The sequence below is a fragment of the Platichthys flesus genome, chromosome 8 (assembly GCF_949316205.1).
Source record: "Platichthys flesus chromosome 8, fPlaFle2.1, whole genome shotgun sequence".
Lineage (NCBI taxonomy): Eukaryota > Metazoa > Chordata > Actinopteri > Pleuronectiformes > Pleuronectidae > Platichthys > Platichthys flesus.
In genome coordinates, this window is record NC_084952.1 from 21,157,413 (window position 1) to 21,184,560 (window position 27,148).

The 27,148-nt window shown below is 42.3% G+C and overlaps 29 non-coding genes across 29 annotated transcripts; all 29 read left to right on the forward strand.

Annotated features, from left to right (window-relative positions):
- Positions 1-97: 97 nt before the first annotated feature.
- Positions 98-179, forward strand: trnal-uag (transfer RNA leucine (anticodon UAG)). Its single transcript has one exon. It is a non-coding gene; the product is annotated as a tRNA-Leu (tRNA).
- Positions 180-851: 672 nt separating this feature from the next.
- Positions 852-933, forward strand: trnal-uag (transfer RNA leucine (anticodon UAG)). Its single transcript has one exon. It is a non-coding gene; the product is annotated as a tRNA-Leu (tRNA).
- A 671-nt stretch (positions 934-1,604) lies between these two features.
- On the forward strand, positions 1,605-1,686 carry trnal-uag (transfer RNA leucine (anticodon UAG)). Its single transcript has one exon. It is a non-coding gene; the product is annotated as a tRNA-Leu (tRNA).
- Positions 1,687-2,358: 672 nt separating this feature from the next.
- Positions 2,359-2,440, forward strand: trnal-aag (transfer RNA leucine (anticodon AAG)). Its single transcript has one exon. It is a non-coding gene; the product is annotated as a tRNA-Leu (tRNA).
- Positions 2,441-3,148: 708 nt separating this feature from the next.
- Positions 3,149-3,230, forward strand: trnal-uag (transfer RNA leucine (anticodon UAG)). The gene has a single exon. It is a non-coding gene; the product is annotated as a tRNA-Leu (tRNA).
- A 2,193-nt stretch (positions 3,231-5,423) lies between these two features.
- On the forward strand, positions 5,424-5,505 carry trnal-uag (transfer RNA leucine (anticodon UAG)). Its single transcript has one exon. It is a non-coding gene; the product is annotated as a tRNA-Leu (tRNA).
- A 650-nt stretch (positions 5,506-6,155) lies between these two features.
- On the forward strand, positions 6,156-6,237 carry trnal-aag (transfer RNA leucine (anticodon AAG)). Its single transcript has one exon. It is a non-coding gene; the product is annotated as a tRNA-Leu (tRNA).
- Positions 6,238-6,946: 709 nt separating this feature from the next.
- trnal-aag (transfer RNA leucine (anticodon AAG)) lies at positions 6,947-7,028 on the forward strand. The gene has a single exon. It is a non-coding gene; the product is annotated as a tRNA-Leu (tRNA).
- A 693-nt stretch (positions 7,029-7,721) lies between these two features.
- On the forward strand, positions 7,722-7,803 carry trnal-aag (transfer RNA leucine (anticodon AAG)). The gene has a single exon. It is a non-coding gene; the product is annotated as a tRNA-Leu (tRNA).
- A 708-nt stretch (positions 7,804-8,511) lies between these two features.
- Positions 8,512-8,593, forward strand: trnal-uag (transfer RNA leucine (anticodon UAG)). The gene has a single exon. It is a non-coding gene; the product is annotated as a tRNA-Leu (tRNA).
- A 1,403-nt stretch (positions 8,594-9,996) lies between these two features.
- On the forward strand, positions 9,997-10,078 carry trnal-uag (transfer RNA leucine (anticodon UAG)). The gene has a single exon. It is a non-coding gene; the product is annotated as a tRNA-Leu (tRNA).
- A 1,403-nt stretch (positions 10,079-11,481) lies between these two features.
- Positions 11,482-11,563, forward strand: trnal-uag (transfer RNA leucine (anticodon UAG)). Its single transcript has one exon. It is a non-coding gene; the product is annotated as a tRNA-Leu (tRNA).
- Positions 11,564-12,235: 672 nt separating this feature from the next.
- On the forward strand, positions 12,236-12,317 carry trnal-uag (transfer RNA leucine (anticodon UAG)). Its single transcript has one exon. It is a non-coding gene; the product is annotated as a tRNA-Leu (tRNA).
- Positions 12,318-12,989: 672 nt separating this feature from the next.
- trnal-uag (transfer RNA leucine (anticodon UAG)) lies at positions 12,990-13,071 on the forward strand. Its single transcript has one exon. It is a non-coding gene; the product is annotated as a tRNA-Leu (tRNA).
- A 688-nt stretch (positions 13,072-13,759) lies between these two features.
- On the forward strand, positions 13,760-13,841 carry trnal-uag (transfer RNA leucine (anticodon UAG)). The gene has a single exon. It is a non-coding gene; the product is annotated as a tRNA-Leu (tRNA).
- A 1,411-nt stretch (positions 13,842-15,252) lies between these two features.
- trnal-uag (transfer RNA leucine (anticodon UAG)) lies at positions 15,253-15,334 on the forward strand. Its single transcript has one exon. It is a non-coding gene; the product is annotated as a tRNA-Leu (tRNA).
- Positions 15,335-16,008: 674 nt separating this feature from the next.
- trnal-uag (transfer RNA leucine (anticodon UAG)) lies at positions 16,009-16,090 on the forward strand. Its single transcript has one exon. It is a non-coding gene; the product is annotated as a tRNA-Leu (tRNA).
- A 672-nt stretch (positions 16,091-16,762) lies between these two features.
- trnal-uag (transfer RNA leucine (anticodon UAG)) lies at positions 16,763-16,844 on the forward strand. The gene has a single exon. It is a non-coding gene; the product is annotated as a tRNA-Leu (tRNA).
- A 689-nt stretch (positions 16,845-17,533) lies between these two features.
- On the forward strand, positions 17,534-17,615 carry trnal-uag (transfer RNA leucine (anticodon UAG)). The gene has a single exon. It is a non-coding gene; the product is annotated as a tRNA-Leu (tRNA).
- Positions 17,616-19,015: 1,400 nt separating this feature from the next.
- trnal-uag (transfer RNA leucine (anticodon UAG)) lies at positions 19,016-19,097 on the forward strand. The gene has a single exon. It is a non-coding gene; the product is annotated as a tRNA-Leu (tRNA).
- Positions 19,098-19,771: 674 nt separating this feature from the next.
- Positions 19,772-19,853, forward strand: trnal-uag (transfer RNA leucine (anticodon UAG)). Its single transcript has one exon. It is a non-coding gene; the product is annotated as a tRNA-Leu (tRNA).
- Positions 19,854-20,525: 672 nt separating this feature from the next.
- trnal-uag (transfer RNA leucine (anticodon UAG)) lies at positions 20,526-20,607 on the forward strand. Its single transcript has one exon. It is a non-coding gene; the product is annotated as a tRNA-Leu (tRNA).
- Positions 20,608-22,035: 1,428 nt separating this feature from the next.
- On the forward strand, positions 22,036-22,117 carry trnal-aag (transfer RNA leucine (anticodon AAG)). The gene has a single exon. It is a non-coding gene; the product is annotated as a tRNA-Leu (tRNA).
- Positions 22,118-22,811: 694 nt separating this feature from the next.
- Positions 22,812-22,893, forward strand: trnal-uag (transfer RNA leucine (anticodon UAG)). Its single transcript has one exon. It is a non-coding gene; the product is annotated as a tRNA-Leu (tRNA).
- Positions 22,894-23,565: 672 nt separating this feature from the next.
- trnal-uag (transfer RNA leucine (anticodon UAG)) lies at positions 23,566-23,647 on the forward strand. The gene has a single exon. It is a non-coding gene; the product is annotated as a tRNA-Leu (tRNA).
- Positions 23,648-24,319: 672 nt separating this feature from the next.
- trnal-uag (transfer RNA leucine (anticodon UAG)) lies at positions 24,320-24,401 on the forward strand. Its single transcript has one exon. It is a non-coding gene; the product is annotated as a tRNA-Leu (tRNA).
- Positions 24,402-25,074: 673 nt separating this feature from the next.
- Positions 25,075-25,156, forward strand: trnal-aag (transfer RNA leucine (anticodon AAG)). Its single transcript has one exon. It is a non-coding gene; the product is annotated as a tRNA-Leu (tRNA).
- A 709-nt stretch (positions 25,157-25,865) lies between these two features.
- trnal-aag (transfer RNA leucine (anticodon AAG)) lies at positions 25,866-25,947 on the forward strand. The gene has a single exon. It is a non-coding gene; the product is annotated as a tRNA-Leu (tRNA).
- A 710-nt stretch (positions 25,948-26,657) lies between these two features.
- On the forward strand, positions 26,658-26,739 carry trnal-aag (transfer RNA leucine (anticodon AAG)). The gene has a single exon. It is a non-coding gene; the product is annotated as a tRNA-Leu (tRNA).
- Positions 26,740-27,148: the final 409 nt, after the last annotated feature.

Below are 27,148 nucleotides of genomic sequence, written 5' to 3' on the forward strand. Positions count from 1 at the left end.
TCTTCCATGTGTGTCTTCGATTTGATTGTCCAATTGTCGTCAAAGTGGACTTTTCATCGAAACGACTCAACATTTTTTGGGTTAAGTCATGTTTAATGGTAGTGTGGCCGAGTGGTCTAAGGCGCTGGATTTAGGCTCCAGTCTCTCAGGAGGCGTGGGTTCAAATCCCACCACTGCCAATTGACTAGTATTTGCATGTGTTGGCTACTTGTAGTACTTTCTACTGTACTGCAAAAGCCAGCTGAGCTTTGTAGCATATGGGGTATCCAATGAGGTGTACATGAGGACATTTTCTTTTTCTCCCGTCTGGTTTTCAAACGAGGTAAGAGTTAAGATGTGCACCTTCAGACTGGAGCACATGACTTCACATTTACCAATAACTTCCTTCAAGTCCTGTCGATTAAGCTGCTGATAAAACCTTATAAAACCAAAGACTATGTTCGTATGAAATTATATCATTAAACAAGAGCAGAGTGGCGCAGCGGAAGCGTGCTGGGCCCATAACCCAGAGGTCGATGGATCGAAACCATCCTCTGCTAAAAGATTCCTTTATCTGTTATGTTACCCTTGTCCTCGCCTGCTAAACGTTAACTCATCTCCTGCTGAAAGTGACTTGCTTTGGCTTTTGAAGTTGAAAACGTGACAGAATAGACCCAACAGTTGAAGCCCTTAACTTGGCTGATAGTTTTGTGGTCTATTGATCTTGAGTAAAGCTCTATACTCCCATAGGGTATGTGTTTGAGGTTTTGAATGTTCTTCCATGTGTGTCTTCGATTTGATTGTCCAATTGTCGTCAAAGTGGACTTTTCATCGAAACGACTCAACATTTTTTGGGTTAAGTCATGTTTAATGGTAGTGTGGCCGAGTGGTCTAAGGCGCTGGATTTAGGCTCCAGTCTCTCAGGAGGCGTGGGTTCAAATCCCACCACTGCCAATTGACTGGTATTTGCATGTGTTGGCTACTTGTAGTACTTTCTACTGTACTGCAAAAGCCAGCTGAGCTTTGTAGCATATGGGGTATCCAATGAGGTGTACATGAGGACATTTTCTTTTTCTCCCGTCTGGTTTTCAAACGAGGTAAGAGTTAAGATGTGCACCTTCAGACTGGAGCACATGACTTCACATTTACCAATAACTTCCTTCAAGTCCTGTCGATTAAGCTGCTGATAAAACCTTATAAAACCAAAGACTATGTTCGTATGAAATTATATCGTTAAACAAGAGCAGAGTGGCGCAGCGGAAGCGTGCTGGGCCCATAACCCAGAGGTCGATGGATCGAAACCATCCTCTGCTAAAAGATTCCTTTATCTGTTATGTTACCCTTGTCCTCGCCTTCTAAACATCAACTCATCTCCTGCTGAAAGTGACTTGCTTTGGCTTTGAAGTTGAAAACGTGACAGAATAGAACCAACAGTTGAAGCCCCTAACTTGGCTGTTAGTTTTGTGGTCTTTTGATCTCGAGTAAAGCTCTATACTCCCACAGGGTATGTGTTTGAAATTTCGAATGTTCTTTCATGTGTGTCTTCGATTTGATTGTCCAATTGTCGTCAAAGTGGACTTTTCATCGAAACGACTCAACATTTTTTGGGTTAAGTCATGTTTAATGGTAGTGTGGCCGAGTGGTCTAAGGCGCTGGATTTAGGCTCCAGTCTCTCAGGAGGCGTGGGTTCAAATCCCACCACTGCCAATTGACTGGTATTTGCATGTGTTGGCTACTTGTAGTACTTTCTACTGTACTGCAAAAGCCAGCTGAGCTTTGTAGCATATGAGGTATCCAATGAGGTGTACATGAGGACATTTTCTTTTTCTCCCGTCTGGTTTTCAAACGAGGTAAGAGTTAAGATGTGCACCTTCAGACTGGAGCACATGACTTCACATTTACCAATAACTTCCTTCAAGTCCTGTCGATTAAGCTGCTGATAAAACCTTATAAAACCAAAGACTATGTTCATATGAAATTATATCGTTAAACAAGAGCAGAGTGGCGCAGCGGAAGCGTGCTGGGCCCATAACCCAGAGGTCGATGGATCGAAACCATCCTCTGCTAAAAGATTCCTTTATCTGTTATGTTACCCTTGTCCTCGCCTTCTAAACATCAACTCATCTCCTGCTGAAAGTGACTTGCTTTGGCTTTGAAGTTGAAAACGTGACAGAATAGAACCAACAGTTGAAGCCCCTAACTTGGCTGTTAGTTTTGTGGTCTTTTGATCTCGAGTAAAGCTCTATACTCCCACAGGGTATGTGTTTGAAATTTCGAATGTTCTTTCATGTGTGTCTTCGATTTGATTGTCCAATTGTCATCAAAGTGTCATTTACATCTAAACCCCTCCTGTCTGTTTGGTTAATTCTAGTTTCCAACGGTAGTGTGGCCGAGTGGTCAAAGGCGCTGGATTAAGGCTCCAGTCTCTCAGGAGGCGTGGGTTCAAATCCCACCACTGCCAGTAGACTATCATTTGAATCTATTGGCTACTTGCACCTTATCTACTATAAGAAGCTCTCTTGTTGTTCAAAACTGCAACAGCCACCCGAGCTTTGAAGCACATGGGATATCCAATGAGGTGTACAGGAGGACATTTTCTTTTTCTCCCGTCTGGTTTTAAACGAGATAAGAGTTAAGATGTGCACCTTCAGACTGGAGCACATGACTTCACATTTACCAATAACTTCCTTCAAGTCCTTTCGATTTACCTGCTGATAAAACCTTATAAAACCAAAGAATATGTTCGTATGAAATTATATCATTAAACAAGAGCAGAGTGGGGCAGCGGAAGCATGCTGGTCCCATAACCCAGAGGTCGATGGATCGAAACCATCCTCTGCTAAAGGAATACTTTATCCACTCCATTGTTATCTGTTATGTTACCCTTGTCCTCGCCTTCTAAACGTTAACTCATCTCCTGCTGAAAGTGACTTGCTTTGGCTTTTGAAGATGAAAACGTGACAGAATAGACCCAACAGTTGAAGCCCTTAACTTGGCTGATAGTTTTGTGGTCTATTGATCTTGAGTAAAGCTCTATACTCCCATAGGGTATGTGTTTGAAGTTTTGAATGTTCTTCCATGTGTGTCTTCGATTTGATTGTCCAATTGTCGTCAAAGTGGACTTTTCATCGAAACGACTCAACATTTTTTGGGTTAAGTCATGTTTAATGGTAGTGTGGCCGAGTGGTCTAAGGCGCTGGATTTAGGCTCCAGTCTCTCAGGAGGCGTGGGTCCAAATCCCACCACTGCCAATTGACTGGTATTTGCATGTGTTTGCTACTTGTAGTACTTTTTACTGTACTGCAAAAGCCAGCTGAGCGTTGTAGCATATGAGGTGTACATGAGGACATTTTCTTTTTCTCCAGTCTGGTTTTCAAACGAGGTAAGAGTTAAGATGTGCACCTTCAGACTGGAGCACATGACTTCACATTTACCAATAACTTCCTTCAAGTCCTGTCGATTAAGCTGCTGATAAGACCGTATAAAACCAAAGACTATGTTCGTATGAAATTATATCATTAAACAAGAGCAGAGTGGCGCAGCGGAAGCGTGCTGGGCCCATAACCCAGAGGTCGATGGATCGAAACCATCCTCTGCTAAAAGATTCCTTTATCTGTTATGTTACCCTTGTCCTCGCCTTCTAAACATCAACTCATCTCCTGCTGAAAGTGACTTGCTTTGGCTTTGAAGTTGAAAACGTGACAGAATAGAACCAACAGTTGAAGCCCCTAACTTGGCTGTTAGTTTTGTGGTCTTTTGATCTCGAGTAAAGCTCTATACTCCCACAGGGTATGTGTTTGAAATTTCGAATGTTCTTTCATGTGTGTCTTCGATTTGATTGTCCAATTGTCGTCAAAGTGGACTTTTCATCGAAACGACTCAACATTTTTTGGGTTAAGTCATGTTTAATGGTAGTGTGGCCGAGTGGTCTAAGGCGCTGGATTTAGGCTACAGTCTCTCAGGAGGCGTGGGTTCAAATCCCACCACTGCCAATTGACTGGTATTTGCATGTGTTGGCTACTTGTAGTACTTTCTACTGTACTGCAAAAGCCAGCTGATCTTTGTAGCATATGAGGTGTACATGAGGACATTTTCTTTTTCTCCCGTCTGGTTTTCAAACGAGGTAAGAGTTAAGATGTGCACCTTCAGACTGGAGCACATGACTTCACATTTACCAATAACTTCCTTCAAGTCCTGTCGATTAAGCTGCTGATAAAACCTTATAAAACCAAAGACTATGTTTGTATGAAATTATATCATTAAACAAGAGCAGAGTGGCGCAGCGGAAGCGTGCTGGGCCCATAACCCAGAGGTCGATGGATCGAAACCATCCTCTGCTAAAAGATTCCTTTATCTGTTATGTTACCCTTGTCCTCGCCTGCTAAACGTTAACTCATCTCCTGCTGAAAGTGACTTGCTTTGGCTTTTGAAGTTGAAAACGTGACAGAATAGACCCAACAGTTGAAGCCCTTAACTTGGCTGATAGTTTTGTGGTCTATTGATCTCGAGTAAAGCTCTATACTCCCACAGGGTATGTGTTTGAAATTTCGAATGTTCTTTCATGTGTGTCTTCGATTTGATTGTCCAATTCTCATCAAAGTGTCATTTACATCTAAACCCCTCCTGTCTGTTTGGTTAAATCTAGTTTCCAACGGTATTGTGGCCGAGTGGTCAAAGGTGCTGGATTAAGGCTCCATTCTCTCAGGAGGTGTGGGTTCAAATCCCACCACTGCCAGTAGACTATCAGTTGGATTTATTGGCTACTTGCAGCTTATCTACTATAAGAAGCTCTCTTGTTGTTCAAAACTGCAACAGCCAGCTGAGCTTTGTAGCATATGGGGTATCCAATGAGGTGTACATGAGGACATTTTCTTTTTCTCCCGTCTGGTTTTCAAACGAGGTAAGAGTTAAGATGTGCACCTTCAGACTGGAGCACATGACTTCACATTTACCAATAACTTCCTTCAAGTCCTGTCGATTAAGCTGCTGATAAAACCTTATAAAACCAAAGACTCTGTTTGTATGAAATTATGTCATTAAACAAGAGCAGAGTGGCGCAGCGGAAGCGTGCTGGGCCCATAACCCAGAGGTCGATGGATCGAAACCATCCTCTGCTAAAAGATTCCTTTATCCACTCCATTGTTATCTGTTATGTTACCCTTGTCCTCGCCTTCTAAACGTTAACTCATCTCCTGCTGAAAGTGACTTGCTTTGGCTTTTAAAGTTGAAAACGTGACAGAATAGACCCAACAGTTGAAGCCCTTAACTTGGCTGATAGTTTTGTGGTCTATTGATCTTGAGTAAAGCTCTATACTCCCATAGGGTATGTGTTTGAAGTTTTGAATGTTCTTCCATGTGTGTCTTCGATTTGATTGTCCAATTGTCGTCAAAGTGGACTTTTCATCGAAACGACTCAACATTTTTTGGGTTAAGTCATGTTTAATGGTAGTGTGGCCGAGTGGTCTAAGGCGCTGGATTTAGGCTCCAGTCTCTCAGGAGGCGTGGGTTCAAATCCCACCACTGCCAATTGACTGGTATTTGCATGTGTTGGCTACTTGTAGTACTTTCTACTGTACTGCAAAAGCCAGTAGCATATGAGGTGGACATGAGGACATTTTCTTTTTCTCCCATCTGGTTTTCAAACGAGGTAAGAGTTAAGATGTGCACCTTCAGACTGGAGCACATGACTTCACATTTACCAATAACTTCCTTCAAGTCCTGTCGATTAAGCTGCTGATAAAACCTTATAAAACCAAAGACTATGTTCGTATGAAATTATATCATTAAACAAGAGCAGAGTGGCGCAGCGGAAGCGTGCTGGGCCCATAACCCAGAGGTCGATGGATCGAAACCATCCTCTGCTAAAAGATTCCTTTATCTGTTATGTTACCCTTGTCCTCGCCTTCTAAACATCAACTCATCTCCTGCTGAAAGTGACTTGCTTTGGCTTTGAAGTTGAAAACGTGACAGAATAGAACCAACAGTTGAAGCCCCTAGCTTGGCTGTTAGTTTTGTGGTCTTTTGATCTCGAGTAAAGCTCTATACTCCCACAGGGTATGTGTTTGAAATTTCGAATGTTCTTTCATGTGTGTCTTCAATTTGATTGTCCAATTGTCATCAAAGTGTCATTTACATCTAAACCCCTCCTGTCTGTTTGGTTAAATCTAGTTTCCAACGGTAGTGTGGCCGAGTGGTCAAAGGCGCTGGATTAAGGCTCCAGTCTCTCAGGAGGCGTGGGTTCAAATCCCACCACTGTCAGTAGACTATCAGTTGAATCTATTGGCTACTTGCACCTTATCTACTATAAGAAGCTCTCTTGTTGTTCAAAACTGCAACAGCCACCCGAGCTTTGAAGCACATGGGATATCCAATGAGGTGTACAGGAGGACATTTTCTTTTTCTCCCGTCTGGTTTTAAACGAGATAAGAGTTAAGATGTGCACCTTCAGACTGGAGCACATGACTTCACATTTACCAATAACTTCCTTCAAGTCCTGTCGATTAAGCTGCTGATAAAACCTTATAAAACCAAAGACTATGTTCGTATGAAATTATATCATTAAACAAGAGCAGAATGGCGCAGCGGAAGGGTGCTGGGCCCATAACCCAGAGGTCGATGGATCGAAACCATCCTCTGCTAAAGGAATACTTTATCCACTCCATTGTTATCTGTTATGTTACCCTTGTCCTCGCCGTCTAAACGTTAACTCATCTCCTGCTGAAAGTGACTTGCTTTGGCTTTTGAAGTTGAAAATGTGTCAGAATAGACCCAACAGTTGAAGCCCTTAACTTGGTTGATAGTTTTGTGGTCTTTTGATCTTGAGTAAAGCTCTATACTCCCACAGGGTATGTGTTTGAAGTTTCGAATGTTCTTCCATGTGTGTCTTCGATTTGATTGTCCAATTGTCATCAAAGTGTCATTTACATCTAAACCCCTCCTGTCTGTTTGGTTAAATCTAGTTTCCAACGGTAGTGTGGCCGAGTGGTCAAAGGTGCTGGATTAAGGCTCCAGTCTCTCAGGAGGTGTGGGTTCAAATCCCACCACTGCCAGTAGACTATCAGTTGAATTTATTGGCTGCTTGCAGCTTATCTACTATAAGAAGCTCTCTTGTTGTTCAAAACTGCAACAGCCACCCGAGCTTTGAAGCACATGGGATATCCAATGAGGTGTACATGAGGACATTTTCTTTTTCTCCCGTCTGGTTTTCAAACGAGGTAAGAGTTAAGATGTGCACCTTCAGACTGGAGCACATGACTTCACATTTACCAATAACTTCCTTCAAGTCCTGTCGATTAAGCTGCTGATAAAACCTTATAAAACCAAAGACTATGTTCGTATGAAATTATATCATTAAACAAGAGCAGAATGGCGCAGCGGAAGCGTGCTGGGCCCATAACCCAGAGGTCGATGGATCGAAACCATCCTCTGCTAAAAGATTCCTTTATCTGTTATTTTACCCTTGTCCTCGCCTTCTAAACATTAACTCATCTCCTGCTGAAAGTGACTTGCTTTGGCTTTGAAGTTGAAAACGTGACAGAATAGAACCAACAGTTGAAGCCCCTAACTTGGCTGTTAGTTTTGTGGTCTTTTGATCTCGAGTAAAGCTCTATACTCCCATAGGGTATGTGTTTGAAATTTCGAATGTTCTTTCATGTGTGTCTTCGATTTGATTGTCCAATTGTCGTCAAAGTGGACTTTTCATCGAAACGACTCAACATTTTTTGGGTTAAGTCATGTTTAATGGTAGTGTGGCCGAGTGGTCAAAGGCGCTGGATTAAGGCTCCAGTCTCTCAGGAGGCGTGGGTTCAAATCCCACCACTGCCAGAAGACTATCAGTTGAATCTATTGGCTACTTGCACCTTATCTACTATAAGAAGCTCTCTTGTTGTTCAAAACTGCAACAGCCACCCGAGCTTTGAAGCACATGGGATATCCAATGAGGTGTACAGGAGGACATTTTCTTTTTCTCCCGTCTGGTTTTAAACGAGATAAGAGTTAAGATGTGCACCTTCAGACTGGAGCACATGACTTCACATTTACCAATAACTTCCTTCAAGTCCTGTCGATTAAGCTGCTGATAAAACCTTATAAAACCAAAGACTATGTTCGTATGAAATTATATCATTAAACAAGAGCAGAGTGGGGCAGCGGAAGCATGCTGGGCCCATAACCCAGAGGTCGATGGATCGAAACCATCCTCTGCTAAAGGAATACTTTATCCACTCCATTGTTATCTGTTATGTTACCCTTGTCCTCGCCTTCTAAACGTTAACTCATCTCCTGCTGAAAGTGACTTGCTTTGGCTTTTGAAGTTGAAAACGTGACAGAATAGACCCAACAGTTGAAGCCCTTAACTTGGCTGATAGTTTTGTGGTCTATTGATCTTGAGTAAAGCTCTATACTCCCATAGGGTATGTGTTTGAAGTTTTGAATGTTCTTCCATGTGTGTCTTCGATTTGATTGTCCAATTGTCGTCAAAGTGGACTTTTCATCGAAACGACTCAACATTTTTTGGGTTAAGTCATGTTTAATGGTAGTGTGGCCGAGTGGTCTAAGGCGCTGGATTTAGGCTCCAGTCTCTCAGGAGGCGTGGGTTCAAATCCCACCACTGCCAATTGACTGGTATTTGCATGTGTTGGCTACTTGTAGTACTTTCTACTGTACTGCAAAAGCCAGTAGCATATGAGGTGGACATGAGGACATTTTCTTTTTCTCCCGTCTGGTTTTCAAACGAGGTAAGAGTTAAGATGTGCACCTTCAGACTGGAGCACATGACTTCACATTTACCAATAACTTCCTTCAAGTCCTGTCGATTAAGCTGCTGATAAAACCTTATAAAACCAAAGACTATGTTCGTATGAAATTATATCATTAAACAAGAGCAGAGTGGCGCAGCGGAAGCGTGCTGGGCCCATAACCCAGAGGTCGATGGATCGAAACCATCCTCTGCTAAAAGATTCCTTTATCTGTTATGTTACCCTTGTCCTCGCCTTCTAAACATCAACTCATCTCCTGCTGAAAGTGACTTGCTTTGGCTTTGAAGTTGAAAACGTGACAGAATAGAACCAACAGTTGAAGCCCCTAACTTGGCTGTTAGTTTTGTGGTCTTTTGATCTCGAGTAAAGCTCTATACTCCCACAGGGTATGTGTTTGAAATTTCGAATGTTCTTTCATGTGTGTCTTCGATTTGATTGTCCAATTGTCGTCAAAGTGGACTTTTCATCGAAACGACTCAACATTTTTTGGGTTAAGTCATGATTAATGGTAGTGTGGCCGAGTGGTCTAAGGCGCTGGATTTAGGCTACAGTCTCTCAGGAGGCGTGGGTTCAAATCCCACCACTGCCAATTGACTGGTATTTGCATGTGTTGGCTACTTGTAGTACTTTCTACTGTACTGCAAAAGCCAGCTGATCTTTGTAGCATATGAGGTGTACAGGAGGACATTTTCTTTTTCTCCCGTCTGGTTTTAAACGAGATAAGAGTTAAGATGTGCACCTTCAGACTGGAGCACATGACTTCACATTTACCAATAACTTCCTTCAAGTCCTTTCGATTTACCTGCTGATAAAACCTTATAAAACCAAAGACTATGTTCGTATGAAATTATATCATTAAACGAGCAGAGTGGGGCAGCGGAAGCATGCTGGGCCCATAACCCAGAGGTCGATGGATCGAAACCATCCTCTGCTAAAGGAATACTTTATCCACTCCATTGTTATCTGTTATGTTACCCTTGTCCTCGCCGTCTAAACGTTAACTCATCTCCTGCTGAAAGTGACTTGCTTTGGCTTTTGAAGTTGAAAATGTGTCAGAATAGACCCAACAATTGAAGCCCTTAACTTGGTTGATAGTTTTGTGGTCTTTTGATCTTGAGTAAAGCTCTATACTCCCACAGGGTATGTGTTTGAAGTTTCGAATGTTCTTCCATGTGTGTCTTCGATTTGATTGTCCAATTGTCGTCAAAGTGGACTTTTCATCGAAACGACTCAACATTTTTTGGGTTAAGTCATGTTTAATGGTAGTGTGGCCGAGTGGTCTAAGGCGCTGGATTTAGGCTCCAGTCTCTCAGGAGGCGTGGGTTCAAATCCCACCACTGCCAATTGACTGGTATTTGCATGTGTTGGCTACTTGTAGTACTTTCTACTGTACTGCAAAAGGCAGCTGAGCTTTGTAGCATATGGGGTATCCAATGAGGTGTACATGAGGACATTTTCTTTTTCTCCCGTCTGGTTTTCAAACGAGGTAAGAGTTAAGATGTGCACCTTCAGACTGGAGCACATGACTTCACATTTACCAATAACTTCCTTCAAGTCCTGTCGATTAAGCTGCTGATAAAACCTTATAAAACCAAAGACTATGTTCGTATGAAATTATATCATTAAACAAGAGCAGAGTGGCACAGCGGAAGCGTGCTGGGCCCATAACCCAGAGGTCGATGGATCGAAACCATACTCTGCTAAAAGATTCCTTTATCTGTTATGTTACCCTTGTCCTCGCCTGCTAAACGTTAACTCATCTCCTGCTGAAAGTGACTTGCTTTGGCTTTTGAAGTTGAAAACGTGACAGAATAGACCCAACAGTTGAAGCCCTTAACTTGGCTGATAGTTTTGTGGTCTATTGATCTTGAGTAAAGCTCTATACTCCCATAGGGTATGTGTTTGAAGTTTTGAATGTTCTTCCATGTGTGTCTTCGATTTGATTGTCCAATTGTCGTCAAAGTGGACTTTTCATCGAAACGACTCAACATTTTTTGGGTTAAGTCATGTTTAATGGTAGTGTGGCCGAGTGGTCTAAGGCGCTGGATTTAGGCTACAGTCTCTCAGGAGGCGTGGGTTCAAATCCCACCACTGCCAATTGACTGGTATTTGCATGTGTTGGCTACTTGTAGTACTTTCTACTGTACTGCAAAAGCCAGTAGCATATGAGGTGGACATGAGGACATTTTCTTTTTCTCCCGTCTGGTTTTCAAACGAGGTAAGAGTTAAGATGTGCACCTTCAGACTGGAGCACATGACTTCACATTTACCAATAACTTCCTTCAAGTCCTGTCGATTAAGCTGCTGATAAAACCTTATAAAACCAAAGACTATGTTCGTATGAAATTATATCATTAAACAAGAGCAGAGTGGCGCAGCGGAAGCGTGCTGGGCCCATAACCCAGAGGTCGATGGATCGAAACCATCCTCTGCTAAAAGATTCCTTTATCTGTTATGTTACCCTTGTCCTCGCCTTCTAAACATCAACTCATCTCCTGCTGAAAGTGACTTGCTTTGGCTTTGAAGTTGAAAACGTGACAGAATAGAACCAACAGTTGAAGCCCCTAACTTGGCTGTTAGTTTTGTGGTCTTTTGATCTCGAGTAAAGCTCTATACTCCCACAGGGTATGTGTTTGAAATTTCGAATGTTCTTTCATGTGTGTCTTCGATTTGATTGTCCAATTGTCGTCAAAGTGGACTTTTCATCGAAACGACTCAACATTTTTTGGGTTAAGTCATGATTAATGGTAGTGTGGCCGAGTGGTCTAAGGCGCTGGATTTAGGCTACAGTCTCTCAGGAGGCGTGGGTTCAAATCCCACCACTGCCAATTGACTGGTATTTGCATGTGTTGGCTACTTGTAGTACTTTCTACTGTACTGCAAAAGCCAGCTGATCTTTGTAGCATATGAGGTGTACAGGAGGACATTTTCTTTTTCTCCCGTCTGGTTTTAAACGAGATAAGAGTTAAGATGTGCACCTTCAGACTGGAGCACATGACTTCACATTTACCAATAACTTCCTTCAAGTCCTTTCGATTTACCTGCTGATAAAACCTTATAAAACCAAAGACTATGTTCGTATGAAATTATATCATTAAACGAGCAGAGTGGGGCAGCGGAAGCATGCTGGGCCCATAACCCAGAGGTCGATGGATCGAAACCATCCTCTGCTAAAGGAATACTTTATCCACTCCATTGTTATCTGTTATGTTACCCTTGTCCTCGCCGTCTAAACGTTAACTCATCTCCTGCTGAAAGTGACTTGCTTTGGCTTTTGAAGTTGAAAATGTGTCAGAATAGACCCAACAATTGAAGCCCTTAACTTGGTTGATAGTTTTGTGGTCTTTTGATCTTGAGTAAAGCTCTATACTCCCACAGGGTATGTGTTTGAAGTTTCGAATGTTCTTCCATGTGTGTCTTCGATTTGATTGTCCAATTGTCGTCAAAGTGGACTTTTCATCGAAACGACTCAACATTTTTTGGGTTAAGTCATGTTTAATGGTAGTGTGGCCGAGTGGTCTAAGGCGCTGGATTTAGGCTCCAGTCTCTCAGGAGGCGTGGGTTCAAATCCCACCACTGCCAATTGACTGGTATTTGCATGTGTTGGCTACTTGTAGTACTTTCTACTGTACTGCAAAAGGCAGCTGAGCTTTGTAGCATATGGGGTATCCAATGAGGTGTACATGAGGACATTTTCTTTTTCTCCCGTCTGGTTTTCAAACGAGGTAAGAGTTAAGATGTGCACCTTCAGACTGGAGCACATGACTTCACATTTACCAATAACTTCCTTCAAGTCCTGTCGATTAAGCTGCTGATAAAACCTTATAAAACCAAAGACTATGTTCGTATGAAATTATATCATTAAACAAGAGCAGAGTGGCACAGCGGAAGCGTGCTGGGCCCATAACCCAGAGGTCGATGGATCGAAACCATACTCTGCTAAAAGATTCCTTTATCTGTTATGTTACCCTTGTCCTCGCCTGCTAAACGTTAACTCATCTCCTGCTGAAAGTGACTTGCTTTGGCTTTTGAAGTTGAAAACGTGACAGAATAGACCCAACAGTTGAAGCCCTTAACTTGGCTGATAGTTTTGTGGTCTATTGATCTTGAGTAAAGCTCTATACTCCCATAGGGTATGTGTTTGAAGTTTTGAATGTTCTTCCATGTGTGTCTTCGATTTGATTGTCCAATTGTCGTCAAAGTGGACTTTTCATCGAAACGACTCAACATTTTTTGGGTTAAGTCATGTTTAATGGTAGTGTGGCCGAGTGGTCTAAGGCGCTGGATTTAGGCTACAGTCTCTCAGGAGGCGTGGGTTCAAATCCCACCACTGCCAATTGACTGGTATTTGCATGTGTTGGCTACTTGTAGTACTTTCTACTGTACTGCAAAAGCCAGCTGAGCTTTGTAGCATATGGGGTATCCAATGAGGTGTACATGAGGACATTTTCTTTTCTCCCGTCTGGTTTTCAAACGAGGTAAGAGTTAAGATGTGCACCTTCAGACTGGAGCACATGACTTCACATTTACCAATAACTTCCTTCAAGTCCTGTCGATTAAGCTGCTGATAAAACCTTATAAAACCAAAGACTATGTTCGTATAAAATTATATCATTAAACAAGAGCAGAGTGGGGCAGCGGAAGCATGCTGGGCCCATAACCCAGAGGTCGATGGATCGAAACCATCCTCTGCTAAAGGAATACTTTATCCACTCCATTGTTATCTGTTATGTTACCCTTGTCCTCGCCGTCTAAACGTTAACTCATCTCCTGCTGAAAGTGACTTGCTTTGGCTTTTGAAGTTGAAAATGTGTCAGAATAGACCCAACAATTGAAGCCCTTAACTTGGTTGATAGTTTTGTGGTCTTTTGATCTTGAGTAAAGCTCTATACTCCCACAGGGTATGTGTTTGAAGTTTCGAATGTTCTTCCATGTGTGTCTTCGATTTGATTGTCCAATTGTCATCAAAGTGTCATTTACATCTAAACCCCTCTCAACATTTTTTGGGTTAAGTCATGTTTAATGGTAGTGTGGCCGAGTGGTCTAAGGCGCTGGATTTAGGCTCCAGTCTCTCAGGAGGCGTGGGTTCAAATCCCACCACTGCCAATTGACTGGTATTTGCATGTGTTGGCTACTTGTAGTACTTTCTACTGTACTGTAAAAGCCAGCTGAGCTTTGTAGCATATGGGGTATCCAATGAGGTGTACATGAGGACATTTTCTTTTTCTCCCGTCTGGTTTTCAAACGAGGTAAGAGTTAAGATGTGCACCTTCAGACTGGAGCACATGACTTCACATTTACCAATAACTTCCTTCAAGTCCTGTCGATTAAGCTGCTGATAAAACCTTATAAAACCAAAGACTATGTTCGTATGAAATTATATCATTAAACAAGAGCAGAGTGGCGCAGCGGAAGCGTGCTGGGCCCATAACCCAGAGGTCGATGGATCGAAACCATCCTCTGCTAAAAGATTCCTTTATCTGTTATGTTACCCTTGTCCTCGCCTTCTAAACATCAACTCATCTCCTGCTGAAAGTGACTTGCTTTGGCTTTGAAGTTGAAAACGTGACAGAATAGAACCAACAGTTGAAGCCCCTAACTTGGCTGTTAGTTTTGTGGTCTTTTGATCTCGAGTAAAGCTCTATACTCCCACAGGGTATGTGTTTGAAATTTCGAATGTTCTTTCATGTGTGTCTTCGATTTGATTGTCCAATTGTCGTCAAAGTGGACTTTTCATCGAAACGACTCAACATTTTTTGGGTTAAGTCATGATTAATGGTAGTGTGGCCGAGTTGTCTAAGGCGCTGGATTTAGGCTACAGTCTCTCAGGAGGCGTGGGTTCAAATCCCACCACTGCCAATTGACTGGTATTTGCATGTGTTGGCTACTTGTAGTACTTTCTACTGTACTGCAAAAGCCAGCTGATCTTTGTAGCATATGAGGTGTACAGGAGGACATTTTCTTTTTCTCCCGTCTGGTTTTAAACGAGATAAGAGTTAAGATGTGCACCTTCAGACTGGAGCACATGACTTCACATTTACCAATAACTTCCTTCAAGTCCTGTCGATTAAGCTGCTGATAAAACCTTATAAAACCAAAGACTATGTTCGTATGAAATTATATCATTAAACAAGAGCAGAGTGGCGCAGCGGAAGCGTGCTGGGCCCATAACCCAGAGGTCGATGGATCGAAACCATCCTCTGCTAAAAGATTCCTTTATCTGTTATGTTACCCTTGTCCTCGCCTTCTAAACATCAACTCATCTCCTGCTGAAAGTGACTTGCTTTGGCTTTGAAGTTGAAAACGTGACAGAATAGAACCAACAGTTGAAGCCCCTAACTTGGCTGTTAGTTTTGTGGTCTTTTGATCTCGAGTAAAGCTCTATACTCCCACAGGGTATGTGTTTGAAATTTCGAATGTTCTTTCATGTGTGTCTTCGATTTGATTGTCCAATTGTCGTCAAAGTGGACTTTTCATCGAAACGACTCAACATTTTTTGGGTTAAGTCATGATTAATGGTAGTGTGGCCGAGTGGTCTAAGGCGCTGGATTTAGGCTACAGTCTCTCAGGAGGCGTGGGTTCAAATCCCACCACTGCCAATTGACTGGTATTTGCATGTGTTGGCTACTTGTAGTACTTTCTACTGTACTGCAAAAGCCAGCTGATCTTTGTAGCATATGAGGTGTACAGGAGGACATTTTCTTTTTCTCCCGTCTGGTTTTAAACGAGATAAGAGTTAAGATGTGCACCTTCAGACTGGAGCACATGACTTCACATTTACCAATAACTTCCTTCAAGTCCTTTCGATTTACCTGCTGATAAAACCTTATAAAACCAAAGACTATGTTCGTATGAAATTATATCATTAAACAAGAGCAGAGTGGGGCAGCGGAAGCATGCTGGGCCCATAACCCAGAGGTCGATGGATCGAAACCATCCTCTGCTAAAGGAATACTTTATCCACTCCATTGTTATCTGTTATGTTACCCTTGTCCTCGCCGTCTAAACGTTAACTCATCTCCTGCTGAAAGTGACTTGCTTTGGCTTTTGAAGTTGAAAATGTGTCAGAATAGACCCAACAATTGAAGCCCTTAACTTGGTTGATAGTTTTGTGGTATTTTGATCTTGAGTAAAGCTCTATACTCCCACAGGGTATGTGTTTGAAGTTTCGAATGTTCTTCCATGTGTGTCTTCGATTTGATTGTCCAATTGTCGTCAAAGTGGACTTTTCATCGAAACGACTCAACATTTTTTGGGTTAAGTCATGTTTAATGGTAGTGTGGCCGAGTGGTCTAAGGCGCTGGATTTAGGCTCCAGTCTCTCAGGAGGCGTGGGTTCAAATCCCACCACTGCCTATTGACTGGTATTTGCATGTGTTGGCTACTTGTAGTACTTTCTACTGTACTGCAAAAGGCAGCTGAGCTTTGTAGCATATGGGGTATCCAATGAGGTGTACATGAGGACATTTTCTTTTTCTCCCGTCTGGTTTTCAAACGAGGTAAGAGTTAAGATGTGCACCTTCAGACTGGAGCACATGACTTCACATTTACCAATAACTTCCTTCAAGTCCTGTCGATTAAGCTGCTGATAAAACCTTATAAAACCAAAGACTATGTTCGTATGAAATTATATCATTAAACAAGAGCAGAGTGGCACAGCGGAAGCGTGCTGGGCCCATAACCCAGAGGTCGATGGATCGAAACCATACTCTGCTAAAAGATTCCTTTATCTGTTATGTTACCCTTGTCCTCGCCTGCTAAACGTTAACTCATCTCCTGCTGAAAGTGACTTGCTTTGGCTTTTGAAGTTGAAAACGTGACAGAATAGACCCAACAGTTGAAGCCCTTAACTTGGCTGATAGTTTTGTGGTCTATTGATCTTGAGTAAAGCTCTATACTCCCATAGGGTATGTGTTTGAAGTTTTGAATGTTCTTCCATGTGTGTCTTCGATTTGATTGTCCAATTGTCGTCAAAGTGGACTTTTCATCGAAACGACTCAACATTTTTTGGGTTAAGTCATGTTTAATGGTAGTGTGGCCGAGTGGTCTAAGGCGCTGGATTTAGGCTCCAGTCTCTCAGGAGGCGTGGGTTCAAATCCCACCACTGCCAATTGACTGGTATTTGCATGTGTTGGCTACTTGTAGTACTTTCTACTGTACTGCAAAAGCCAGCTGAGCTTTGTAGCATATGGGGTATCCAATGAGGTGTACATGAGGACATTTTCTTTTTCTCCCGTCTGGTTTTCAAACGAGGTAAGAGTTAAGATGTGCACCTTCAGACTGGAGCACATGACTTCACATTTACCAATAACTTCCTTCAAGTCCTGTCGATTAAGCTGCTGATAAAACCTTATAAAACCAAAGACTATGTTCGTATGAAATTATATCATTAAACAAGAGCAGAGTGGGGCAGCGGAAGCATGCTGGGCCCATAACCCAGAGGTCGATGGATCGAAACCATCCTCTGCTAAAGGAATACTTTATCCACTCCATTGTTATCTGTTATGTTACCCTTGTCCTCGCCGTCTAAACGTTAACTCATCTCCTGCTGAAAGTGACTTGCTTTGGCTTTTGAAGTTGAAAATGTGTCAGAATAGACCCAACAATTGAAGCCCTTAACTTGGTTGATAGTTTTGTGGTCTTTTGATCTTGAGTAAAGCTCTATACTCCCACAGGGTATGTGTTTGAAGTTTCGAATGTTCTTCCATGTGTGTCGTCGATTTGATTGTCCAATTGTCATCAAAGTGTCATTTACATCTAAACCCCTCTCAACATTTTTTGGGTTAAGTCATGTTTAATGGTAGTGTGGCCGAGTGGTCTAAGGCGCTGGATTTAGGCTCCAGTCTCTCAGGAGGCGTGGGTTCAAATCCCACCACTGCCAATTGACTGGTATTTGCATGTGTTGGCTACTTGTAGTACTTTCTACTGTACTGTAAAAGCCAGCTGCGCTTTGTAGCATATGGGGTATCCAATGAGGACATTTTCTTTTTCTCCCGTCTGGTTTTCAAACGAGGTAAGAGTTAAGATGTGCACCTTCAGACTGGAGCACATGACTTCACATTTACCAATAACTTCCTTCAAGTCCTGTCGATTAAGCTGCTGATAAAACCTTATAAAACCAAAGACTATGTTCGTATGAAATTATATCATTAAACAAGAGCAGAGTGGCGCAGCGGAAGCGTGCTGGGCCCATAACCCAGAGGTCGATGGATCGAAACCATCCTCTGCTAAAAGATTCCTTTATCTGTTATGTTACCCTTGTCCTCGCCTTCTAAACATCAACTCATCTCCTGCTGAAAGTGACTTGCTTTGGCTTTGAAGTTGAAAACGTGACAGAATAGAACCAACAGTTGAAGCCCCTAACTTGGCTGTTAGTTTTGTGGTCTTTTGATCTCGAGTAAAGCTCTATACTCCCACAGGGTATGTGTTTGAAATTTCGAATGTTCTTTCATGTGTGTCTTCGATTTGATTGTCCAATTGTCGTCAAAGTGGACTTTTCATCGAAACGACTCAACATTTTTTGGGTTAAGTCATGATTAATGGTAGTGTGGCCGAGTTGTCTAAGGCGCTGGATTTAGGCTACAGTCTCTCAGGAGGCGTGGGTTCAAATCCCACCACTGCCAATTGACTGGTATTTGCATGTGTTGGCTACTTGTAGTACTTTCTACTGTACTGCAAAAGCCAGCTGATCTTTGTAGCATATGAGGTGTACAGGAGGACATTTTCTTTTTCTCCCGTCTGGTTTTAAACGAGATAAGAGTTAAGATGTGCACCTTCAGACTGGAGCACATGACTTCACATTTACCAATAACTTCCTTCAAGTCCTGTCGATTAAGCTGCTGATAAAACCTTATAAAACCAAAGACTATGTTCGTATGAAATTATATCATTAAACAAGAGCAGAGTGGCGCAGCGGAAGCGTGCTGGGCCCATAACCCAGAGGTCGATGGATCGAAACCATCCTCTGCTAAAAGATTCCTTTATCTGTTATGTTACCCTTGTCCTCGCCTTCTAAACATCAACTCATCTCCTGCTGAAAGTGACTTGCTTTGGCTTTGAAGTTGAAAACGTGACAGAATAGAACCAACAGTTGAAGCCCCTAACTTGGCTGTTAGTTTTGTGGTCTTTTGATCTCGAGTAAAGCTCTATACTCCCACAGGGTATGTGTTTGAAATTTCGAATGTTCTTTCATGTGTGTCTTCGATTTGATTGTCCAATTGTCGTCAAAGTGGACTTTTCATCGAAACGACTCAACATTTTTTGGGTTAAGTCATGTTTAATGGTAGTGTGGCCGAGTGGTCTAAGGCGCTGGATTTAGGCTACAGTCTCTCAGGAGGCGTGGGTTCAAATCCCACCACTGCCAATTGACTGGTATTTGCATGTGTTGGCTACTTGTAGTACTTTCTACTGTACTGCAAAAGCCAGCTGATCTTTGTAGCATATGAGGTCTACAGGAGGACATTTTCTTTTTCTCCCGTCTGGTTTTAAACGAGATAAGAGTTAAGATGTGCACCTTCAGACTGGAGCACATGACTTCACATTTACCAATAACTTCCTTCAAGTCCTTTCGATTTACCTGCTGATAAAACCTTATAAAACCAAAGACTATGTTCGTATGAAATTATATCATTAAACAAGAGCAGAGTGGGGCAGCGGAAGCATGCTGGGCCCATAACCCAGAGGTCGATGGATCGAAACCATCCTCTGCTAAAGGAATACTTTATCCACTCCATTGTTATCTGTTATGTTACCCTTGTCCTCGCCGTCTAAACGTTAACTCATCTCCTGCTGAAAGTGACTTGCTTTGGCTTTTGAAGTTGAAAATGTGTCAGAATAGACCCAACAATTGAAGCCCTTAACTTGGTTGATAGTTTTGTAGTCTTTTGATCTTGAGTAAAGCTCTATACTCCCACAGGGTATGTGTTTGAAGTTTCGAATGTTCTTCCATGTGTGTCTTCGATTTGATTGTCCAATTGTCGTCAAAGTGGACTTTTCATCGAAACGACTCAACATTTTTTGGGTTAAGTCATGTTTAATGGTAGTGTGGCCGAGTGGTCTAAGGCGCTGGATTTAGGCTCCAGTCTCTCAGGAGGCGTGGGTTCAAATCCCACCACTGCCAATTGACTGGTATTTGCATGTGTTGGCTACTTGTAGTACTTTCTACTGTACTGCAAAAGGCAGCTGAGCTTTGTAGCATATGGGGTATCCAATGAGGTGTACATGAGGACATTTTCTTTTTCTCCCGTCTGGTTTTCAAACGAGGTAAGAGTTAAGATGTGCACCTTCAGACTGGAGCACATGACTTCACATTTACCAATAACTTCCTTCAAGTCCTGTCGATTAAGCTGCTGATAAAACCTTATAAAACCAAAGACTATGTTCGTATGAAATTATATCATTAAACAAGAGCAGAGTGGCACAGCGGAAGCGTGCTGGGCCCATAACCCAGAGGTCGATGGATCGAAACCATACTCTGCTAAAAGATTCCTTTATCTGTTATGTTACCCTTGTCCTCGCCTGCTAAACGTTAACTCATCTCCTGCTGAAAGTGACTTGCTTTGGCTTTTGAAGTTGAAAACGTGACAGAATAGACCCAACAGTTGAAGCCCTTAACTTGGCTGATAGTTTTGTGGTCTATTGATCTTGAGTAAAGCTCTATACTCCCATAGGGTATGTGTTTGAAGTTTTGAATGTTCTTCCATGTGTGTCTTCGATTTGATTGTCCAATTGTCGTCAAAGTGGACTTTTCATCGAAACGACTCAACATTTTTTGGGTTAAGTCATGTTTAATGGTAGTGTGGCCGAGTGGTCTAAGGCGCTGGATTTAGGCTCCAGTCTCTCAGGAGGCGTGGGTTCAAATCCCACCACTGCCAATTGACTGGTATTTGCATGTGTTGGCTACTTGTAGTACTTTCTACTGTACTGCAAAAGCCAGCTGAGCTTTGTAGCATATGGGGTATCCAATGAGGTGTACATGAGGACATTTTCTTTTTCTCCCGTCTGGTTTTCAAACGAGGTAAGAGTTAAGATGTGCACCTTCAGACTGGAGCACATGACTTCACATTTACCAATAACTTCCTTCAAGTCCTGTCGATTAAGCTGCTGATAAAACCTTATAAAACCAAAGACTATGTTCGTATGAAATTATATCATTAAACAAGAGCAGAGTGGGGCAGCGGAAGCATGCTGGGCCCATAACCCAGAGGTCGATGGATCGAAACCATCCTCTGCTAAAAGATTCCTTTATCTGTTATGTTACCCTTGTCCTCGCCTTCTAAACATCAACTCATCTCCTGCTGAAAGTGACTTGCTTTGGCTTTGAAGTTGAAAACGTGACAGAATAGAACCAACAGTTGAAGCCCCTAACTTGGCTGTTAGTTTTGTGGTCTTTTGATCTCGAGTAAAGCTCTATACTCCCACAGGGTATGTGTTTGAAATTTCGAATGTTCTTTCATGTGTGTCTTCGATTTGATTGTCCAATTGTCGTCAAAGTGGACTTTTCATCGAAACGACTCAACATTTTTTGGGTCAAGTCATGATTAATGGTAGTGTGGCCGAGTTGTCTAAGGCGCTGGATTTAGGCTACAGTCTCTCAGGAGGCGTGGGTTCAAATCCCACCACTGCCAATTGACTGGTATTTGCATGTGTTGGCTACTTGTAGTACTTTCTACTGTACTGCAAAAGCCAGCTGATCTTTGTAGCATATGAGGTGTACAGGAGGACATTTTCTTTTTCTCCCGTCTGGTTTTAAACGAGATAAGAGTTAAGATGTGCACCTTCAGACTGGAGCACATGACTTCACATTTACCAATAACTTCCTTCAAGTCCTTTCGATTTACCTGCTGATAAAACCTTATAAAACCAAAGACTATGTTCGTATGAAATTATATCATTAAACAAGAGCAGAGTGGGGCAGCGGAAGCATGCTGGGCCCATAACCCAGAGGTCGATGGATCGAAACCATCCTCTGCTAAAGGAATACTTTATCCACTCCATTGTTATCTGTTATGTTACCCTTGTCCTCGCCGTCTAAACGTTAACTCATCTCCTGCTGAAAGTGACTTGCTTTGGCTTTTGAAGTTGAAAATGTGTCAGAATAGACCCAACAATTGAAGCCCTTAACTTGGTTGATAGTTTTGTGGTCTTTTGATCTTGAGTAAAGCTCTATACTCCCACAGGGTATGTGTTTGAAGTTTCGAATGTTCTTCCATGTGTGTCTTCGATTTGATTGTCCAATTGTCATCAAAGTGTCATTTACATCTAAACCCCTCCTGTCTGTTTGGTTAAATCTAGTTTCCAACGGTAGTGTGCCCGAGTGGTCAAAGGTGCTGGATTAAGGCTCCAGTCTCTCAGGAGGTGTGGGTTCAAATCCCACCACTGCCAGTAGACTATCAGTTGAATTTATTGGCTACTTGCAGCTTATCTACTATTAGAAGCTCTCTTGTTGTTCAAAACTGCAACAGCCACCCGAGCTTTGAAGCACATGGGATATCCAATGAGGTGTACAGGAGGACATTTTCTTTTTCTACCGTCTGGTTTTCAAACGAGGTAAGAGTTAAGATGTGCACCTTCAGACTGGAGCACATGACTTCACATTTACCAATAACTTCCTTCAAGTCCTGTCGATTAAGCTGCTGATAAAACCTTATAAAACCAAAGACTATGTTCGTATGAAATTATATCATTAAACAAGAGCAGAGTGGCGCAGCGGAAGCGTGCTGGGCCCATAACCCAGAGGTCGATGGATCGAAACCATCCTCTGCTAAAAGATTCCTTTATCTGTTATGTTACCCTTGTCCTCGCCTGCTAAACGTTAACTCATCTCCTGCTGAAAGTGACTTGCTTTGGCTTTTGAAGTTGAAAACGTGACAGAATAGACCCAACAGTTGAAGCCCTTAACTTGGCTGATAGTTTTGTGGTCTATTGATCTTGAGTAAAGCTCTATACTCCCATAGGGTATGTGTTTGAAGTTTTGAATGTTCTTCCATGTGTGTCTTCGATTTGATTGTCCAATTGTCGTCAAAGTGGACTTTTCATCGAAACGACTCAACATTTTTTGGGTTAAGTCATGTTTAATGGTAGTGTGGCCGAGTGGTCTAAGGCGCTGGATTTAGGCTCCAGTCTCTCAGGAGGCGTGGGTTCAAATCCCACCACTGCCAATTGACTGGTATTTGCATGTGTTGGCTACTTGTAGTACTTTCTACTGTACTGCAAAAGCCAGCTGAGCTTTGTAGCATATGGGGTATCCAATGAGGTGTACATGAGGACATTTTCTTTTTCTCCCGTCTGGTTTTCAAACGAGGTAAGAGTTAAGATGTGCACCTTCAGACTGGAGCACATGACTTCACATTTACCAATAACTTCCTTCAAGTCCTGTCGATTAAGCTGCTGATAAAACCTTATAAAACCAAAGACTATGTTCGTATGAAATTATATCATTAAACAAGAGCAGAGTGGCGCAGCGGAAGCGTGCTGGGCCCATAACCCAGAGGTAGATGGATCGAAACCATCCTCTGCTAAAAGATTCCTTTATCTGTTATGTTACCCTTGTCCTCGCCTGCTAAACGTTAACTCATCTCCTGCTGAAAGTGACTTGCTTTGGCTTTTGAAGTTGAAAACGTGACAGAATAGACCCAACAGTTGAAGCCCTTAACTTGGCTGATAGTTTTGTGGTCTATTGATCTTGAGTAAAGCTCTATACTCCCATAGGGTATGTGTTTGAAGTTTTGAATGTTCTTCCATGTGTGTCTTCGATTTGATTGTCCAATTGTCGTCAAAGTGGACTTTTCATCGAAACGACTCAACATTTTTTGGGTTAAGTCATGTTTAATGGTAGTGTGGCCGAGTGGTCTAAGGCGCTGGATTTAGGCTCCAGTCTCTCAGGAGGCGTGGGTTCAAATCCCACCACTGCCAATTGACTGGTATTTGCATGTGTTGGCTACTTGTAGTACTTTCTACTGTACTGCAAAAGCCAGCTGAGCTTTGTAGCATATGGGGTATCCAATGAGGTGTACATGAGGACATTTTCTTTTTCTCCCGTCTGGTTTTCAAACGAGGTAAGAGTTAAGATGTGCACCTTCAGACTGGAGCACATGACTTCACATTTACCAATAACTTCCTTCAAGTCCTGTCGATTAAGCTGCTGATAAAACCTTATAAAACCAAAGACTATGTTCGTATGAAATTATATCATTAAACAAGAGCAGAGTGGCGCAGCGGAAGCGTGCTGGGCCCATAACCCAGAGGTCGATGGATCGAAACCATACTCTGCTAAAAGATTCCTTTATCTGTTATGTTACCCTTGTCCTCGCCTGCTAAACGTTAACTCATCTCCTGCTGAAAGTGACTTGCTTTGGCTTTTGAAGTTGAAAACGTGACAGAATAGACCCAACAGTTGAAGCCCTTAACTTGGCTGATAGTTTTGTGGTCTATTGATCTTGAGTAAAGCTCTATACTCCCATAGGATATGTGTTTGAAGTTTTGAATGTTCTTCCATGTGTGTCTTCGATTTGATTGTCCAATTGTCGTCAAAGTGGACTTTTCATCGAAACGACTCAACATTTTTTGGGTTAAGTCATGTTTAATGGTAGTGTGGCCGAGTGGTCTAAGGCGCTGGATTTAGGCTCCAGTCTCTCAGGAGGCGTGGGTTCAAATCCCACCACTGCCAATTGACTGGTATTTGCATGTGTTGGCTACTTGTAGTACTTTCTACTGTACTGCAAAAGCCAGCTGAGCTTTGTAGCATATGGGGTATCCAATGAGGTGTACATGAGGACATTTTCTTTTTCTCCCGTCTGGTTTTCAAACGAGGTAAGAGTTAAGATGTGCACCTTCAGACTGGAGCATATGACTTCACATTTACCAATAACTTCCTTCAAGTCCTGTCGATTAAGCTGCTGATAAAACCTTATAAAACCAAAGACTATGTTCGTATGAAATTATATCATTAAACAAGAGCAGAGTGGCGCAGCGGAAGCGTGCTGGGCCCATAACCCAGAGGTCGATGGATCGAAACCATCCTCTGCTAAAAGATTCCTTTATCTGTTATGTTACCCTTGTCCTCGCCTGCTAAACGTTAACTCATCTCCTGCTGAAAGTGACTTGCTTTGGCTTTTGAAGTTGAAAACGTGACAGAATAGACCCAACAGTTGAAGCCCTTAACTTGGCTGATAGTTTTGTGGTCTATTGATCTTGAGTAAAGCTCTATACTCCCACAGGGTATGTGTTTGAAATTTCGAATGTTCTTTCATGTGTGTCTTCGATTTGATTGTCCAATTCTCATCAAAGTGTCATTTACATCTAAACCCCTCCTGTCTGTTTGGTTAAATCTAGTTTCCAACGGTAGTGTGGCCGAGTGGTCAAAGGCGCTGGATTAAGGCTCCAGTCTCTCAGGAGGCGTGGGTTCAAATCCCACCACTGCCAGTAGACTATCAGTTGAATCTATTGGCTACTTGCACCTTATCTACTATAAGAAGCTCTCTTGTTGTTCAAAACTGCAACAGCCACCCGAGCTTTGAAGCACATGGGATATCCAATGAGGTGTACAGGAGGACATTTTCTTTTTCTCCCGTCTGGTTTTAAACGAGATAAGAGTTAAGATGTGCACCTTCAGACTGGAGCACATGACTTCACATTTACCAATAACTTCCTTCAAGTCCTTTCGATTTACCTGCTGATAAAACCTTATAAAACCAAAGACTATGTTCGTATGAAATTATATCATTAAACAAGAGCAGAGTGGGGCAGCGGAAGCATGCTGGGCCCATAACCCAGAGGTCGATGGATCGAAACCATCCTCTGCTAAAGGAATACTTTATCCACTCCATTGTTATCTGTTATGTTACCCTTGTCCTCGCCGTCTAAACGTTAACTCATCTCCTGCTGAAAGTGACTTGCTTTGGCTTTTGAAGTTGAAAATGTGTCAGAATAGACCCAACAATTGAAGCCCTTAACTTGGTTGATAGTTTTGTGGTCTTTTGATCTTGAGTAAAGCTCTATACTCCCACAGGGTATGTGTTTGAAGTTTCGAATGTTCTTCCATGTGTGTCTTCGATTTGATTGTCCAATTGTCATCAAAGTGTCATTTACATCTAAACCCCTCCTGTCTGTTTGGTTAAATCTAGTTTCCAACGGTAGTGTGCCCGAGTGGTCAAAGGTGCTGGATTAAGGCTCCAGTCTCTCAGGAGGTGTGGGTTCAAATCCCACCACTGCCAGTAGACTATCAGTTGAATTTATTGGCTACTTGCAGCTTATCTACTATAAGAAGCTCTCTTGTTGTTCAAAACTGCAACAGCCACCCGAGCTTTGAAGCACATGGGATATCCAATGAGGTGTACAGGAGGACATTTTCTTTTTCTACCGTCTGGTTTTCAAACGAGGTAAGAGTTAAGATGTGCACCTTCAGACTGGAGCACATGACTTCACATTTACCAATAACTTCCTTCAAGTCCTGTCGATTAAGCTGCTGATAAAACCTTATAAAACCAAAGACTATGTTCGTATGAAATTATATCATTAAACAAGAGCAGAGTGGGGCAGCGGAAGCATGCTGGGCCCATAACCCAGAGGTCGATGGATCGAAACCATCCTCTGCTAAAGGAATACTTTATCCACTCCATTGTTATCTGTTATGTTACCCTTGTCCTCGCCGTCTAAACGTTAACTCATCTCCTGCTGAAAGTGACTTGCTTTGGCTTTTGAAGTTGAAAATGTGTCAGAATAGACCCAACAATTGAAGCCCTTAACTTGGTTGATAGTTTTGTGGTCTTTTGATCTTGAGTAAAGCTCTATACTCCCACAGGGTATGTGTTTGAAGTTTCGAATGTTCTTCCATGTGTGTCTTCGATTTGATTGTCCAATTGTCATCAAAGTGTCATTTACATCTAAACCCCTCCTGTCTGTTTGGTTAAATCTAGTTTCCAACGGTAGTGTGCCCGAGTGGTCAAAGGTGCTGGATTAAGGCTCCAGTCTCTCAGGAGGTGTGGGTTCAAATCCCACCACTGCCAGTAGACTATCAGTTGAATTTATTGGCTACTTGCAGCTTATCTACTATAAGAAGCTCTCTTGTTGTTCAAAACTGCAACAGCCACCCGAGCTTTGAAGCACATGGGATATCCAATGAGGTGTACAGGAGGACATTTTCTTTTTCTACCGTCTGGTTTTCAAACGAGGTAAGAGTTAAGATGTGCACCTTCAGACTGGAGCACATGACTTCACATTTACCAATAACTTCCTTCAAGTCCTGTCGATTAAGCTGCTGATAAAACCTTATAAAACCAAAGACTATGTTCGTATGAAATTATATCATTAAACAAGAGCAGAGTGGGGCAGCGGAAGCATGCTGGGCCCATAACCCAGAGGTCGATGGATCCAAACCATCCTCTGCTAAAGGAATACTTTATCCACTCCATTGTT